We start from the raw sequence: 18,742 nt of genomic DNA, 5'->3' as shown, positions 1-18,742 counted from the left end.
GATGACATTAAATAAAAAAAAAATTGTTCTATGACCAGTAAAACAGATAAAGGTGGGTTTCCTATGTACTTCTTCACACCTGCTTTGTCATATACCACCACAGTAATCTCCCAGCCAACTGTCTCTGATTTGTCTACCAAACATCTTAAAAAATCCCAACACAACATACTAGTTTCCTTTTACATCTTCAACCAGAACATCCTGATTTTCTCTCCTGACTTTCAATTGTTTGGCTAAGAAAGAAGCAATATGTGCTTTTACTGTTCATGCAGATGTATTGCCCAGTGTGCACATACCAACTGGCTAGCCATCCACTGCTGTGACAAAGCTATATGCTGTCCTTCAGAGGGAAAACTACTTGAGATTCTCCAGCATGAAATCCCATTTTTCTTTACAATCATAGCATCTGAATGTCTCTGAGACTTTTCCCTGATATGGTTTGGGTGAAATGGACCAGCAAAGAGGCTGACAAATGGGTGGACTAAAAATGCTGTCTCATCAGTTTCATTGCCTTATGAGACCAACAAAATTTTAATGGGCTCCAAAAAGTAATTTTCAAAAGGATGTAGGTAGCTTAAAAAAGGGAAAATATTATTCACCTCCAAGTCACGGTCAGCTTAGAATTTGATAACAGCATCCCAAGAGGATAATAGGTAAGTGCCAATCAAAAACAGATTTTATCAGACCTTCCAATGTGAATTACTCTGTTTTGGTGGTCCTAAAGCATCCATGTGATTCACAATACAGGAGACATGCACTATGTATAATGTTGGATCTCAACCTCTTGCCCTGTTGAAAGCAAGTTTTATGGCTCCCAATACAGTAGCGCAGTAGCGTCTTTTCTCTTCAAAGTTTACCATTTCCTAGAATATGTGCTGCATCTCTCCTTCAGGACTGAAGATATTTATCCCACACTTGCACTTGTAGATATCACATCTCTATACCCATCCATGCATCCTAGTGTGCATGCACATTCAGGAAAAAAGAAAACCAGTTAAACCAGCAAACTGCTTGATGCTTGAACAAAAAACAAACAAACAAACAAACAAACAAAAAAAAAAAAAAAAAAAAGGAAGCTAGCACCAAATACAATGCAGTGGAATCAGAGAAACTACAGCCAAGAATCATTTGAGTTGTTACAAGTTCCTAGCTGAACTCAGACTACTAATCTTGGCTTTGATAACAGGAAAAAAAAAGAAAAATAAATAATAAAAAAAGGTGAATAAAAACAAAGTTTATGTCCATTCAAATACATCAATGAACAACCAATCTTCATCTCTTTGAGCAAGCACTACAAATTATAGTTGAAATCTTACAGATTAGCTGACCTTGACTGGCAGTGGTCTAGTATTAAAAATGCATATTTAATTTATGCATACCTCTCTATTTCCACAGTGAATAGCTCACATCTGTTCCTGGTGTCCCTTTAGATGTAAAAAGGCATAAATATTGTTAAGTATATAGGTCAAAATAAACATCCCTTACCCTTCCAAAACACACAAATGCACTCTGCCTCCCCGCCCCCTTCCCCAGTTATACAACATACATTTTATTGGGGTGAAATAATGTGATCTGCCAGCACCTTTATTCACTGCCTGTGTGGATTGCACAAGAAATCAAGGGGTAAACAGAGCTGTTTGCATGTTTGGCAGTTCTAGGGAGTGCTTGATCTTTCCAGTGGCTTAATTTGGTGTCTTAGAGAAAGAAAATGAGTAAATTGCTGTCTAATTGACTGACACATAAACAAAGCAGTGCCAGGAAATGTCCTTGCTCAGATCTGAGATGTGAGTATCATTGAAGTCCTCTCAATGTGGAAGCTCAATTCTGAATTTGAGTGTTTATCTGGTATGTTCATAGAGCTTCAGTTCAAGCAAGGTAAAGATTGCTATACATGAACGCAAATGTTTTGAGAGACTTTGGAGCTCAGGAGCCCTGTTTGTTACCATCGAGAAAATAAGGTGAATATAAAGGGAAAGTGAAGGGTAGAGAGAGACAAAAAAAAAAAAATAGACAGCCTCCTAACAAACAGGAAAGCCAAAAGAACCTGAGAATTCACTCCCACAGTATTTCAATTAAATATTAGAAGAAATCTTGCCTGACAACATCATAGAATGGATCATCCTGGAAGCAATGTTAAGCCACATGAAGGACAAGGATGTGATCCGGAAAAGCCAGCATGGCTTCACCAAGTGCAAATCCTGCATGACCAATCTGGTGGCCTTCTATGATGGAGTGAATGCATCAGTCAACAAGAGAACACTGACCAATGTCATCCACTTGGACTTCTGTAAGCCTTTTGACACAATCCCGCACGACATCCTAATCTCTAAAATGGAAAGATATGGATTTAAAGGGTGGACCAACCAGTGGATAAGGAATTGGCTCGATGGCTGCACCCAGAGAGTGGTGGTCAATGGTTCTATGTACAGCTGGAGGCTGGTGATGAGTGGTGTCCCTCAGGGATCTGTCTTGGCACCAGTGCTTTTCCATATCTTCATCAATGATACAGATGATGGGATTGAGTGCACCCTCATCAAGTTTGCAGATGACATCAAGCTGAGTGGTGCAGTTGATATCAAGGAAGGAAGAGATGCCATTCAAATGGACCTGGACAGGCTGGAGAAGTGGGCCTGTGTGAACCACATGAGGTTCAACAAGTCCAAGTGCAAGGTGCTGCACCTGTGTCAGGGCAATCCCAGACAGGACTAAAAGACTGGGAGAAGGCTTCATTGAGAGCAGCCCTTCAGAGAGAGACCTCGGGGTTCTGGTGCATGAAAGGGTCAATATGAGCCAGCAGTGCACGTTTGCAGCCCAGAAGGCCAACTGCATCCTGGGCTGCATCAAAAAAGACATGACCAGCATCTTGAGGGAGGTGATTGTCCCTCTCTACTGTCCCTTTGTGAAGCCCCTCTTGGAGTACTGCATCCAGGTTTGGAGCCCCTAGAACAAGAAGGATATTGACATGTTAGAGTGAGTCCAGAGGAAAGCCACAAAGATGATCAGAGGGCTGGATTATCCTTCCTACGTAGAAAGGCTGAGAGACCTGGGGATGTTCAACCTGGAAAATAGAAGGCTCCAAAGAGATCTCTTTGCTGCCTTTCAATACTTAAAGAGGTCTTATAAAAAGAATGTAGAATGACTCTTTACTTAGGTAGATAAAGAAAGGACAAAGGGGGTTGGTCTTAAACTAAAAGAGGATAGATTTAGAATAGACATTAAGAGGAAATTCTTCACTGTAATGGTAGTGAGGTACTGGCACAGGTTGCCCAGAGAAGCTGTGGATGCCCCATCCCTGGAGGTGTTCAAGTCCAGGCTGGATGGGGCCTTGGCCTACCTTATCTAGTGGGTGGCGTCCCTGCCTATGGCAGGGAGATTGGAGTTAGATGATCTTTAAGGTCCCTTCCAACCTGAGCCATTCTATGATTGTATAAAAGTGGCAAATAGGAAGAAAAGAAATAAATTAAAGGGAATAAAAACAATAACCATGCATACTTTTTTTTTTCTTTTTTCTTCCCAGACACTTATTCAGGGCTTCTGTTAGTCCCATACCAGTACTACAACCAAATATCAGTTTTGCTCAGCTCCTAGTTGTACATAGTTCATTTTATATCAACTTTTACAACACGTCAGTCTACCCTTTCCTGAAGACCTACGGATTTTTTGTTGTTGTTGGAAATGTAGAAAACCTTTGAAAGTCATTATCTTTAGAATCAAATAAAAGGCCAAAAAAAAGACAATCCTAGAGAACAGTGAGTGTTAGTAAATGTCTGAGGTAAGTAAATAAGATTGTGTATCAAGTGTGCAAAAGAATGGAGAAAGCCTATTCCTGCAACTAAATATGACAGATCTCATTTATTTGAGAGAAGGTTTTGTGCGGTATTTGTTTTTTTGCTTTGCTTCAAGGATTTCCAGATGTAGCATTGCAGAGAGAGCTAAATGACCATTTCTGTTTGTTAAGCTTACAGGTATCTATTTTGTTTTGCTTCTAGATGGAATTACATATATCTGTTCTATTAAAAATAGGATGATCTTTTTACCAAATGCTTAGAAACGAAACCTAATGTTTAAAAAGGCTGTTAACACTTACAAATAGGCATTTATTTTTGTCATCAAGTTACACATCTTGTGAAGATTCATAGATTTTAAGGCCAAAATGGTCCTTCTGAACATATCGTATGACATATACAGGCCAACAGCAACTGAAACAGTGCCTGTGTTTTCAGATTTATCCTACATCTCTTTGAGTCAAATTTTTGTCTTTCTGAAGGGAGAAATCTGTGTTACAGGTGTACTTTTGGGAGAGGAGGGTATTTCATTCTCTCTAACATCTTCTTCCTCTGACTTTTCATGTTCTTTCTTTCTTTCTTTGATTTTCCTTTTTCAGTCTGTTCCTTCCCACTTGCCTGAATTTCTCAGTTTTGGATTTCTCTGATCCCTTTAGTCCCTTTATGTCTTAAGATACATAAGGTTTCATCCATTTCTGTAGCATTCAGTGGTTTCTGACCAGGTATGTTCAATTTTGTCTGCCATATTGTCCTAACTCCAGTTTTTTGAAGTTGCGCATTAAGTGAACTTGAGCTTGGGGAAAAGGGAGGTTGATAGTGTCAAAACTTTTCTTGCTGTTGTTGTTGTTGTTGTTGCTGTTATTTTGTGGTTTTGTTTCCTTTTGTTTGTTTGTTTTGTTTGTTGTTGCTTTTCTAACCTTCCAAATCTATTTTAATAGACAATAAATTAAATTAATTTTCCCCAAGTCAAACCTTTCTTGCTGATGATGGTAAGTGATCAGGATCTCTGTCTATATCTTGACTCACAAGATTTTCTATCCTGTTGAGGAAGGTGAATGAGAAAGCAGTTGAGTGGCACCTGTCAGCCAGCCAAGGTCAACTCACCACAGCCAACAATACAACAGACAGACTTCTATGCTACATATAGAACCTTAAGAAGGCTTACAGGATACTTTTTTTTTTTTACTCTAAAAAAATCTCAACTGTTCAGTTAGAACTTCAAACATGGGAAAGAAAAAAAAAAAATTCATTAACCACTGGTAGGTGTGATTTTTAAACAAAACAACAAAGAGAACATTACAGACTGCCTATGAGAAATGGATAGAGCCAAATTTTCAGTTTGTTTTTCGTCATTGATCTCTGTTTGAAGTATTCGGCCTTTTTTTTTGTGATATACAAATAGCACTATTTTGTATTACGCATTTTCACTGGCAAGCACTTTGAGATTACAAAGGTTACTAAGAGAATTATTAATCCATTTTGAGAGGTAAACAAATTCCCATTTGATAGAGATCTTTCTTTCCTCCTTCCTTCCTTCCTTCCTTCCTTCCTTCCTTCCTTCCTTCCTTCCTTCCTTCCTTCCTTCCTTCCTTCCTTCCTTCCTTCCTTCCTTCCTTCCTTCCTTCCTTCCTTCCTTCCCTTCCTTCTTTCTTTCCTTCTTTCCTTCTTTCCTTCCTTCTTTCCCTCTTTCCCTCTTTCCCTCTTTCTTTTTTTTTTTATCTGCATTGTATCTCAGCTGTGTTCAGTGAAAAAATAACTTTGACTACCCTACTCCCCCAGATAGTCTCTTAGTAACTTAAATCTTTTCCTGTATGAAACCTGTAATTCCTGAGAATGACTCTTGTGATAATTTCATTTCTGTTGTAAAGCCTGTGAAAAATATTTAGATATAAATCAAAAATTATCTAATTAAAACAAATATATTAGAGTTTCTCTTTCTCACATTTCTGCTTATAGAATTCTGATTGATGAAAGATCTGTCTGCACCTAAAATGAAGGCTGAAGCTACAAAAAGTCAAGCAAACTACTGCAATGTGAAAGAGAAAGTCCTCTGAGGACTACTATATAACTAAAAATCAATTAAAACATCGCTAAAATCTGAGTTGTGAAAAATGTCTGAATTATTCATTGGATTAGAGTTTTTGTTTTTTTGACAGCACGTATAAAGTACCTATGACATGGCTTTGTCACTTGAACAAAATCACATATTTGCAAGGAAGAAATTGATTTAAAAGCAGAAGTGTTGTTTAAAAAATAATAATAATTAAAAAACAACACAAAAAATCTAAAAACAAAACAAAACAAACAAAAAAAAAAACAAAAAAACCCTACATATTTATCAATATCAGCTGAAAAAGTAACAGTGTTACTTTCAGGTGGTGAGGCACTGGAACAGGTTGCCCAGAGAGGTTGTGGAGGTTCTGTCCCTAGAGGTGTTCAAGGCCAGGTTGGATGGGTCCCTGGGCAACCTGTTCAACTGGGTGGCATCCCTGCCTATGGCAGGGGGATTGGAACTAGATGACCCTTAAAGTCCTTTCCAACCCAAGCCATTCTACGATTCTATGTTAATCTCCTCTAGCATAACCTATACGTGACACTGAAATTTAGCTTTGTAAGATTTTTCGGTTTGTTTTTTTTCTCAGCAAGCTGTTGTATTCTCTGAGGCAACATAATCAGATTATTTAAATAAATAAATAAATAAATAAATTTGTCTCTTTTTATGATATTCTTATTAATCAGATAACTGTCCATCAAGTTACCAGCACAATGTAGATGCTTAAGGAGATTGCAGAATTTGGTTAAAAGCAACAAAAAGTAATTGCCAATTTTAAGCTCAAGCAAGCACGAACTTCAGAGAAATAAATGACAGAGTAACTAGCTGGTCAGTCTGCAAAGGATTAATTTATATGATTAAAATTTCAGATTTACATGTTTAGTGCAGGAAAATTATAGTGTATTTTCAATAATGTCTTATGAGAAAGAATTAATTTGGGATGAAATATTCAAACTTCTTGTGAAGGTATTTGTGGTTGACTCAGAAATATTAATCTGTTTCTGAGTAAATGTAGTGCAGAAAATAAGGTACTCCCAAATACTATATAAGACTAGAATGAACAAAATGCAGTTGTAGTGAATACTAACAATACACAAGAACAGAAACTAACTGAGGAGAAATTACATGTTTTTGTAATGAGTGATAGGTAAACATTTTCAACCCTTCTACTTCAGTTTAAGCATCCACTTTGGACATGCTTAACATGAGTATAAAATATAATTAAGGTATGCAAGAAACCATGCAGTGTATAAGGTTCTACTATCAAATATGACCATGTTGTTGTAGCTGTAACAATGGATTAGCTTCAGGCCTAGCAGAAGAAAACCCACACATTGGATCTTAAACATAACTCTGGATCAGATTCCTGGATCATTAGGCTCCTATAGCAGGACAGTTCCATCTTCAGTTTAATAAGTTAAGAAAAGAATTTTAGATGGAAAGTTACACCCATGCCTTTTATCTGTAAACAGATTTGGCTGCCAACAATAGTCGAACATTAGTTTTTAGCAAAAGTTTCAGTTTTTCCAGATGTTTCTTCTTAAGAGGAGGTTTAGACATAGTAAACACAACCAACAGCTCTTCTTCTATTTGTAAAGAGATAAAGGGAGAAAGGAAACAAAGTCAACTTTATCCAGATTAGGTGATTTCAGAGAGAAGCTCATCTGCTGATTGAAAAATAAATATTGACAAAAAGGGAAAAGAAGACAACATACCCTAATCATGGAATGCCATATAATCCTGAAACAATCTAAGGTTTTAATATATCTTCATATTTTTAGATTAAATTCTACAATGTAGTACATTTTCCCCACTGTTAAAGCAATGCAATATTTTTACAGCACAGATTAAAACAAGATATTCATTATACTAGACCTTCATTCATTGTTAATTAACCATAACAGTGCTGATATATTTTTTGTTATTTTTTTCCCTTAGAAATTGGAACTTAACATTAGCACTGATAAGAAATGGTGTTCATAACAATTTACTGTTAATAATAGAGAGGAAAGCTTCAGAAGGATTGTGAGTACATCATCTCCCCAGTTTTTCAAGTACTTGACTCTGATGGGATGGAGGGTTTTCTTCAGGCATAGTTTATGGAAAATTTGAAAAAAAAAAAAAAAAAAGCACAACACAAGGTCCTCAAATCTCAAGCACAATTTAGCATAAGCATGCCCTGATCTTCATGGTGGCACATCTTAGCTAATGTGAGTGCACAAGATATATCCCATCTGAGCTTGTAGTGGCAGCACAGAACCAATGCTAAACGGGTAAATCAGTAGGGAGCTCCATCTTAGAAGTGCAATGTTTCCTGCTAACAAAGAAACAGAGATAGACCTGGCCACTTAAATCAGCAATAGAAAACAACTATTTTGCACCTAGCGATACAATGTACAGAGTACAAATCAAAGAGTGGGCAAAGCTTTCACCTTCTGTGCATCTCATGCTCCTAATTTTAAGTTTCCATAGGCTAACCTCTCCTGCCCTGTGCTGAGTGGCAGAGCTGAGTTGCACCTGCCTTCAGAGGTTATATAAAATATTTCTTTTCTCTTTTACATGATATCCATGTGTATACATGGGCTATGCATCTCCTATCTAAAAAAAACAGGGAGTGGTGACTGATTTATGACATGAACTTCTGCTTTATGTTTGATTTTTTTAATGAAACTCCACAGACTTCATACAAAGGGCCTGGATGAAATGTATTCTCTATTTGCCCAGTCGCAGCCCTAGAACAGAGCCCATGGGTGCCTGAAATTTGAGAATTCCTTAAGTGGAATATATTTCAGTACTAATTCTTTTTCCTGGGGTAGCCCAAAACATAAAAGCCACTGCAGCAGGCAAAGCTGCCTCTGATGCTACAAGCAGCAGGAATAAAGGATGTAAACTGACTGCTGAACCATCACATATACCAGATTTGAACTATCAACAAAGGACTCTAAACAGAAGTTGCCTGCCCATGTCCAACATCTTACTCTTAGAACAAGTTATGAAGGCCAATTCTTTCACACGCAGCAGACATGAGCCTGGTTTTGTGCTGGAGAACTTGGCAAAACAGTAACAGTCCTGTTACCATCTCATTCTTCACTAAGTGACATTTTCCACCCACAGAGTGATGTAATTCCAGCTATTGCTTTCATCAGCTATGTTCAAAATCCTTGGCAGCTGGCTGCAAGGACAGATGAGAAGTGCCACAGTTATTAAGATGCTCACTGAACATACTGATGAAGCAAATGTTTACCTATTCCCTTTCAAAGAAGGCACACTCCAATGACAGCAGACTGTTCTGACACTCAGTATCTATGTTTTGGATAACCTACTATAAACCAGTAGTCTTAAGAGACTTCTTGTCCAGAATTATAAATGTTCTTTAGGTAACATTTAAAACACATAAGAGTTTGAACTGTTCCTTTTCTGCTCTTTTAGCTGGCTCCAGGTCTCCATATGAGACACCCTTCTCATATTTCTCTCAATGTAAATTTTATTGACAAAAGTGAATCCACAAAACTGTGGAGAGAAAATGGACTTTAAATGACTTTTCCTGGGGCTCTATGTGAGTCTGAACACATGTATCAGAGGGATTCCTATCATCACAATTCATCATTACACTTCGCTTACCATTTTCTGTTTGAGCTTTTTTTTTTTTTTTTTTTTTTTTTAATACCTTCAGGATGCAGACACATCACGTTGTGCTGCAGTGCATTCCAGGGTCAGAGCACTGTAGCATGGCTTACAGCTAGCAAGACACTTTTTTACTTGCTCTTCTTGAATAATTGCCTTCAAGCTTCTGCTGTGCTGAAGAATGTTAATGCAAGTGATTCAGAAATGAAAAGACATACCCAGACTTCCTTAAAGCTTAAAAACTTATCTGAAAATTTCACACATGGGGTAAAATCTCAAAACATACATGTATCAGCAAAAACATATGTTTTAATAAATAGCTTACAGAACTGACATCTTTGTCTGAATGCAGAAAATTACTCTGATGTATATGAGAAAGGAATGTAAACTAAATAATTCCAGAACATCCTATTGGAACAATTACTTTACTACATCAAATAGAAAATATAATTATTTTTACTTACAGATAAGGCTGACTGATAGTTTGTTTTTTTTTAATTTTTGTCACGATCCATTCTGTTAATTTTATTTGCAGTGTGGAAAGGTGAGAGGATCAATTAACAAAAGCATAGTAAGACATCTGCACAAATTTACTGTACTTCTTGCAAATGTTTCATTTTTACACTATTAAACAACAAATTGCTTTTTTTTTTTTTTTCCTGGTACTATGCAGACTCCAAATTAATTTGTCCAGCTCCATTCTCTACTATAAGGAATATTTTTTTGGTACTAAAAGTCATGGATGACTGTCTAAAGCAGGCAACACTTATCCTCAGAGCTGGTCCATGAAACACCAGCTGTAACAATGCAGTTCGCTGTTCTGTTTTGTAAAACAACCCAGATTACAGCAGTCTAATATTTCATGTCCTTGATGTTTTTGGGTGTCCTTGCCATTGTTAGAGTTTCTGAAGGATGAGGTACATTTAGCACAGCATCAGCATCTTGGTTTACTGGAGCAGAGAGCTGCTGCACAGCAGCACATGATTCATAACTGCCATCCTATTGTTGGCCTTATGCCTCATGTCTACCACCTATGGAAAATATATCTCCTACCTAAGACTTTGGCATTATCTTCTAAGAAATCCAGATAAAAGTTATGGGTATGTGAGATATAAAGATGGTAAGGTAATGAGTAGTGAATTCGATATGGTCTAGACACAGTAGACAAGTTACATGGATCAGCTTTATAGCACACATCCAGTGGCCTCTTGTCCAATTTTCAGGCAACATATCTGGATACAGTGTTTTGTACAAGACAGTGGACATTTGGTACAACTCTCAAAAATACAGAACAAAGCAAAACAAAACAAAACAAAACAAAAAACATATTACCTGTTTTCATCATTGTCAGGTTCTCAACTATGTAAGCTACGGAAATTCAAAGCCTCGAGGAGTTAAAGTTGCTCTTTATATTTTTTTCACCAGAATCCCCCTTCCAGACACCTTTCACTGGCTGTAGTTCAGGCTAGGGTTTGAGAAGAATCTGATTTAAAAAAAAAAAAAAAGACACCATTTTCTAGAGAACTGTTGAGTATACACTTTGAACTACTTTGAGGGACACAGTGAACACAAACTGAAACACAAGTGATTCTACATGAACACTAGGAAACATTTTTTTACTGTGTGGGTGACAGAGTTGCCCAGAGAACAACCCTTGAACAGTGGCCCTTCTTGAACAGTGGTGTTGGACTACATGACCTCCAGAGATCCCTTCCAACATCAACTACTCTGTGATTCTGTGACATTGCTTGTCTACCTGTCTCTTACATGTGTCAGGCAGTTTTTAGCAACGTAGGAGATTCAGTTTGCACACATCAAGACAGTTAAGCAGTCCAGTTATCTGAAACTTAAGAAGAAAAATGTCTTAGACAAGTGTCACAAAACACACATATTAACTAATGAGATCTGAACTAAAAGGATTAAGCCCTCTGTATAGCCCTTCAGGGGGAATAGGCTTGACAGGTCTGAAGAAAATGACAAGAAGTCTACAGGCATACCTCTCTACTCCTTCTCCCCAAATGCAGCTAGACAGAAAAAAAAAGTAAGCGTGAATAAAGAAAAAAGATACCAAGGGAACAAATTTACTGACAATATGGAATGAAATCCACACAAACTTGTTGCATATGGTAAAAGAAGCTTCTCTATACTGTCTTTACAAATAGGATTCTTGCTTTGATTCCTCAACTTTGAATCATTTCAGAGATGAATATCTTGTTTCATCAAGTTCACAGCTATTTCCAGAATTGACATCAGTCCCCAGTTTAACAAGCAGCAACAAGGTAAGTTCTAATGTGCCCCAAACAACAGACACCTTCCCAGAATCTTAAACTGAACCAACGTTCTGCTTAAATTGACATATCAATTTCTCCAGTATATTAAATTTAAAGCCATTAAAAAAAAAAAAAAAAAAGTATTGCACTACTGAGCCAGAGAAAAGTTTCAATGAAGACAGAAAGGAACTCATTGAAAGCTACTAAAAATAATCAAACTTTCCTCTACCTTTCTTTTCCTAAAGCTGATGCTTCGCTACATTTCTGTCCTGTTTATTTTTGTTCCAATTTGAAGGTTATAGAGACAGGTAAGAATTTGTTTGTAACTGGTCCAAAGGGAACAACCAACAAGAAATAATGGTCTATATTCTTCCCACACTTCTACCTGCTGCTCAAAAGGAGAAGTCAGCAGCATTGTATCATAGAACAGTATGTATCAATAACAGAGGAAGCAGGACAGATGTCTGCCCACTTCTAAATACTTTTTTGTTTTTCCCTTTTTAATCAAATAATGATTTCTTTTACCATATCTGACATAGGTGGGGGCATTGTGGCAATATTGTATATACATTAAATGCTATTCTAAATAGTTCTCATTACTTTCGTGAGGACTTATTGTCTGCCTTATCAATTCCCTCCATTTTTTGTTTGTTTGTTTGTTTGTTTGTTTGGAGAAACCACTGTTTTCTTTTATAAACTTTGCATTCATAATATATAAGTCCAGCGTCATTTAGTCTAAATTTAGTCCAAACTTCTTTCAAGAATGGCTACACAAATGCTAGAGCAATGCAACACCTTAAATACCTGTGAAGTCTTTAACAAATGCTAAGCAATGAGCACCAAGTATTATTTTCAGAACTATCTGAGTTCAGGTCCCCGCAGAAAGAATGGGATGGGTTTCATCTGGTTGGAGACCTTGTAGAAACTGAGCAGTAACAGTTTTTAACCAGCCACAGGAATCAACTGGGTGGAGACTTCCACATCTCTGCCAGTCGGAGCATCACAACAGCTTGAATAGGGGTTGAACTCCTGCCTGCCTTATGGTTATAGAGAACAATACCAGGGAGTTTATCAAGCCAGCCAAAACATCTGGCTTGATTTCTTGATATTTCTATGATAAATTGGGGAGGGGGGAAAGTAGCTTTTTCCAAACACTAAAACCTTTCTGTTGTTTTCCCAGTAACATTTTCCTCTTGTTTTAATCAAAATGTAATTCTGTATTAGTTGGATATATTTGTGGGTGTTTTGTTGTTGTTGTTGTTTTGTTTTGTTTGCTTTTTTAATGTCAAAATAAAAATGCTCATTTTCTGTGTCATAAAAAGCTGGAATTTTTATGTCTACCTCAGATATTTATTTATTTTTTTTTTGTCATATGTGCAAAACCACTAGGAAAAAAAATCAAAGTTGAATTCAGCAATTTCAAAATCTGGCAAGTGTTGTCCTAAGTTTGTTATTCAGTTTTGTCATTAACTATTTTTCTCTATTAATTTAGGAAATTGTGGTGCCCTTTTTTTTTTTTTTTTTTTTTAGATTTAATCTTTACTTTTTAGTGTCGAGTTTTCAGTTCTTGACTGTTTCTTTTAAAGGAAGAAAGGTAAAAAAATAGACATATGAGAGGTAATTTCAGAGCTTTGAATATATTAAAGATCTGTCTCTGACTATATATGTATTATTTTTTGATAGAGAAAAATAAAACAGGAATTCCAGATGCTGGAAAGCCTACAATATCTTGCAACTTACTAAAGACTGCACTGAATAAACCGCAGACATTGCAGCTGAGGTAGAATAGGCTAAAATGAGGTTGGGGATTTAAGCTCTCAGTTGCCAAATTTATCAATGAATGCATTATCTTCCACTATTATTTCAGTGGGGGATATTCTGCAAAAGCTTTTCTGCTTCCTGAATGTCATGGTTCACTCCGTACGGAATTAATAAGACTGAGCTAGATACAAAAGGCCGTATTAATGGCCTCACTATACTTCACAACAAGAATATTTAAAGAGAAACACACTCTTTAATCATTTCCTTAGAAATTGAATAAGGTAAAAAATAATTCCCATGCTTGCATCCCTGTTTTTATCTGAGTAGATTTAATTTCAAGCAATATAAGTAAATTCAACATAGGACTACATCAGTGCTGTGTGCACCTTGCTGGTAAACCCATGGAAGGGATTTGTAATATCTGCCAGTTTATGTCTCTTGCTGAGCCCTTCACTTTTTTGGGCTCTTGGAGAATGGAGATCCCTTTTCAGTAATTAATTTCTCCTTTAAAAATATATATATATATATATATGTGTATTTACCCCCAAATTGGAACAAAATTCATAAATTCAAAGTTTTCCATGGAAAAAATATTTTTGAAATATTTTACTTTGAGAGAATTAAATGGAATATTTAAAAGAAATTACAAGCCAGAGAGCCAGCTGGCTAAATATCTTAGATAGAAATCATGTCAGACCATGGATTCAGCTGCTCTTAGGAGTGGGGAGCCCCGTAAATCAGCAGGGAGGCACAGTTTTCCTGCCTGGCAGACTGGAGTATGTTATGGATTTCTGTGAAATTGGTGTGTTCCTGTAAAGTGATTTAATTTCACTGAGTTTTCCATGGAAAAGGAATCCATAAGAACCTTTTTTTTCTAATTCTATTGCTGCATGTAGGAATAAGTTATTGTTTGTTTGCCAATATCTTCCATCCTCTTACAGATTTCACGGTCACACCACAATGGATGTACGTGTTGCTACTGGGCAACCCAAGTGATACAGTATCCACAGACCCTGAAAAGTTATTCCTGCCACAGAAGAAGCTCTAACAAAGGAGAAGGAAGCAAATTCCATGTGTGCCCTGAGGGCTGTTCTTGCCTTGCTGGTGTCTGAGTATGAGAGTACCACATTTCAGAAGGAGTATATTGAGCCCTAGAATAAGTGTAAGATGAACATGAGTTGAACAAAGATAAAGGAAAAAAAAAATACTTTACCATTGCTATTACAGTTTCAGGAAAGCTAAGATTTATTTTCTTCTTTTCTTCTTTCCTCCCCACAGTCATATTTCTATCACATTCCTTCATAACAACAATAACAATAATAATAATAATAGTAATACCACTGTCACTTAGATTAATGCCATTTCATTTATATAGCATACATATGGACCTAAACATAAGCTTAATAAAAAATTCAGAAAGCAGATAAAGTTGTATGAACTATTATGTAAACTGGGGAAAAAAAAAATCAAGCATCACATTAGGAATTAACATTAGAAAGGAATGAAGAACGATACATACTTTTTGCAGATTCTATCAATGAGTTAGAGATAAAAAGCAGTGCTTTTAACAGTACTTAAAACTACCTGAAAATTTTCCAAAGGCAAGTGATAAACTTTGCATGAGAAGTCAAGAGACAGAAAGTTGATTCCCCAATCCTAACAATTAAATTTCAGTCATATGTTGAAAGGGCTCTGAAAAAAATTATTATTTATTTATTTATTTATTAAATGGAACGCTGATTAAATATGTTTGATCAGGAAGATATACAATCACTCCATATTACTTTGTTGGAAAAGGTATCAACAATTGCAGTGTGTCAGTGAACTATCATATTTTAATTTTGTGCTGAAAAGTTTTGACATGAAGTATACCTTTACGAGGCATAGATGAAAATGTCATGTGAAACCCTTATCATGAAAACCCAATCCACTACTCTTTCCTGACCTCTGCCTTGAAAAGTTATTGCTAACAAGTTAACTTCTTGTATACTGGACGTGTTCAAGACCAGGTTGGATGAAACCCTGGGCAACGCGTTGTAGTTGTTGGCATCCCTGCCCATGGGAAGGGGGTTGGAATGAGATAATCTTTAAGGGCCCTTCCCAGATCTTTAAGGTCCAAGCCAAGCCTTTCTGTGATTCTATGACAATGTGCCATCTGATGAATATAATGTACACAGCAGTTTTCACAAAACTTTAAACTTTTCCTTTTAATGGGAAAAGAGTCCAAAAAAAATGACAACTTCAAATGTTGAATTGAATCCTCACCAGTATGGAGAAGGTGGTCTTCTTTACAGCATTTGGCTCTTTAAGATAAAAAAGGAGTAAACACTGATCATTTGCCAAATTAGGTAATAATCTGAGCCTGTGTTTTTAGCTAACTGAGAAATAAAGAAAAATGAGAAAATCTACAGACTGCAGGTAGCAAAAACAATATTGACTTTTTTTTTTTTCCACAGTTCTTACACACTAAGAAATGTATTATAGGATTACATCCTGAAAATGTGAAAATTCACAAGGAGGCCAAAAATTTAGCTTTCACCTTAGTTCTTGCAAATTCTTATTCTACTGTTAATATTTATGACATTAAATCCATGAATTGGGAAAAAGATGTGTTAACACAGCAATTTAACTTTTTAAATATACATAGTCCATATTTCAGTGACCCTAACCTCATTTGTCTTGAACATTCATATTGTTCTAATTGTGTCACATATAGAGATTCCCAGATGTTAAGTCTGTATTTCATTATGTATAGAGTTTGTAAGGCAGAAGTAAGCACAGTTAAATAGCTTGTATATACTATGGACTTCTCAAAGAATGATTGCAAGAAATTCAGTTTTTGCCAGGCTAGCTAACATGAAGATGACATACACAGCATGACCAAAATACCACCGAAAAACATACAGACCCTTTGTCTTATATTAGTTCTAGCAGGGTTTCACTGTTAACTTCATACTTTCTCATAGTTCAATGCCTTCAGCAGTGACATTGTGTGAGGTACAAAGACAAAGGAATACACAGAACAGATTATATTATTCATTTTCCATGCTGTGAAACATAAGACCAATACTGAACATTCTGAGTGTGTCGGCAGGTTGCATGGGGGCAAGGTTTTGTGCTACCTTAGTGTGTGTCAAATGAAATGGTCTCATGGGAATACTTAACAAGAGAAAATTAGAAATGAAAGGCCATCACTTTTCTCAGCCTAAGTAGAACATTATGAGCAACCCAGAAAACTGTAATGATTCAGTGGTCTGACCCTTGTGAATAATTTCAAACAAACTGAAGAAAGTGAGATTTTTATGTGAGAGTTCATGAAGGATTTATATCTTATGTGTGACAGTTTAAGGATCTAAGCAAAATCAAGCTGAATTAGCATAGATTAGGATATATTAGTTATATCTGCAAAATTTTATGTATATCAAAGAAAACTACCCAGTGTTAGTAAAACTCATAGTGGAGATTGTTTTTGTTGCAGTTTATTAGATATTGGGACTAGAGATTATCTCAAGATGTAAACCTAAAATCAAATAAGTATCTTTCTGTTTGTCATTGTTTATGTTTATACGGACTATTCTACTCTCAATATCTAGCTAGCCCTTTGTTAAACACCTTCTTTTCCAAATGTACTCAAATGCATCTGTCAAATCCAGAAATAATTCAGTTTCCTGAAAAGATACAATTACAGTAGTTGTTTTGAGGTGAGAAGATCCCCAAGTACAGCCCTCTAGTTATATGTACAGTAATATTTTCATATATTGCAATTTGTTGCTGAAAGTTACTCTGAGCACATACAAGACAAGAAAGATCTAAGCCAAGACCCAAAATTCATTCAGATTTCTACTTAGAAATGTGAAAGGTGCAGGAAAATCTCTGCCTCTGTAGAGTCAAAAAGTCAAACCTCTTGCTGAGTAGGGCAGTCAAGATTTTACTGAAAATGCTTTAAAGTCCTGCTCTAAACTTTACCCCTAATTTCTTTGTGATTTTGGAGTCCAGTCCTCAGAGTTGTTTAAGCTGATCAATGAAGAACATCCCTTGTGTAAGACTGCTGGAAACAAGGTGATGGGGGTCCCTGTCATCTCTGCAGCCAGCCCATCCCCACACCCCACATACCCTGCAACACCTCTACAGCCGACCTACAGCTGGCTGCCTAAGGACAACTTTATTTACCTTTTCCTAAACTTGCTTCATCAGCTGAACACCTTTCCCCTTGTCTTCAGTTTCAGCTGGGTTTAAGTAAAATAAGTGGCTGGTAAGTCAAGAAATAGGACCAACTCCCCACGGCCAAAGTGCAGCTGGAACAGAGTAACCCCAGAAAACCAGACTGGTCTTGAAGTTATCAGATCAAAGTGTGAAAAAGTGGTGAAAAGTACAGACAGACTAGTTATGAAACACACAGATAAAATGTTGTTTGACTACAGAACAGATTTCAGAAAGAGGTGAAAAGAAGTTCAGGACAAAACTCACTCTACAGTGTTCAGCTTCATTCTGTGAAACCATTAGTCTCATCAGGCATTGTTTTCCAAGCAATATTTTTCTTTTAAAACCAAGGACGGGAATCATTTCCATAGTTTTATTTTCATTAAAGTCTTTTCACCTTGTGCACAATTTATTCATCAACTATTGTTGATGAGGAACAGGAAAAGAAGAATAGAAGACACAGATGGAAAAAGCATGGTAATATTCAGCATAATGCTGTCTCACTTTAAGTAGTATGTATTTCAAAACTGATAATCAAGCATGATTTAACACTAAACTATACAATAGAACATTTTTGGAAGCATTTATTTTCCTCCATTAAAGTATACCTACATTGTCTCATAAATTACAAAGTATATTCAAGCAACCAACATATTTAAATTATGAAGATTAAAAGAAAAAAAAAATCAGGATATGTTATATATTGTACTTGGATGTCGTTCCAAGGCTCAGTGTTAACAAATTGCTTTCATAACTCTAATTAATAAGAATTACAGAAAGGTTTACCAATAGGCCAAAACTCCTCTCTTGTCTTGGGCAGTTTCAGAAGAAAAAAACAACAACAAAACAGCCCAAATCAGGGCTTAGCAGAAAAGAAACATAGTCAAACCTGATTTATATTTCTCATCAGGTAGAACTTCACAGATTCACAGAATCATAGAGTTATAGAATAACATGGGTTGGAAGGGATCTTGAAGATCAGCCAATTCTACCCCCCCTGCCATGGGCAGGGACACCTCCCACTAGACCAGGTTGTCCCATAGCCCAGT

At 36.5% G+C, this 18,742-nt stretch overlaps 1 long non-coding RNA gene across 1 annotated transcript in view; it reads right to left on the bottom strand.

Annotated features, from left to right (window-relative positions):
- Positions 1 to 18,742, bottom strand: part of LOC308193654 — a 70,755-nt gene that overhangs the window by 38,563 nt on the left and 13,450 nt on the right. The window contains exon 2 of the long non-coding RNA XR_013949839.1: positions 10,795 to 10,945. This is a non-coding gene — a long non-coding RNA (uncharacterized lncRNA). The remainder of the gene's footprint in view (positions 1 to 10,794; positions 10,946 to 18,742) is intronic.

This window comes from Anser brachyrhynchus (genome assembly GCF_964034855.1).
Source record: "Anser brachyrhynchus genome assembly, chromosome: 3".
Taxonomy (NCBI): domain Eukaryota; kingdom Metazoa; phylum Chordata; class Aves; order Anseriformes; family Anatidae; genus Anser; species Anser brachyrhynchus.
The sequence above is the reverse complement of the archived record's forward strand: the minus strand, read 5'-3'. Positions and strand labels throughout refer to the sequence as shown.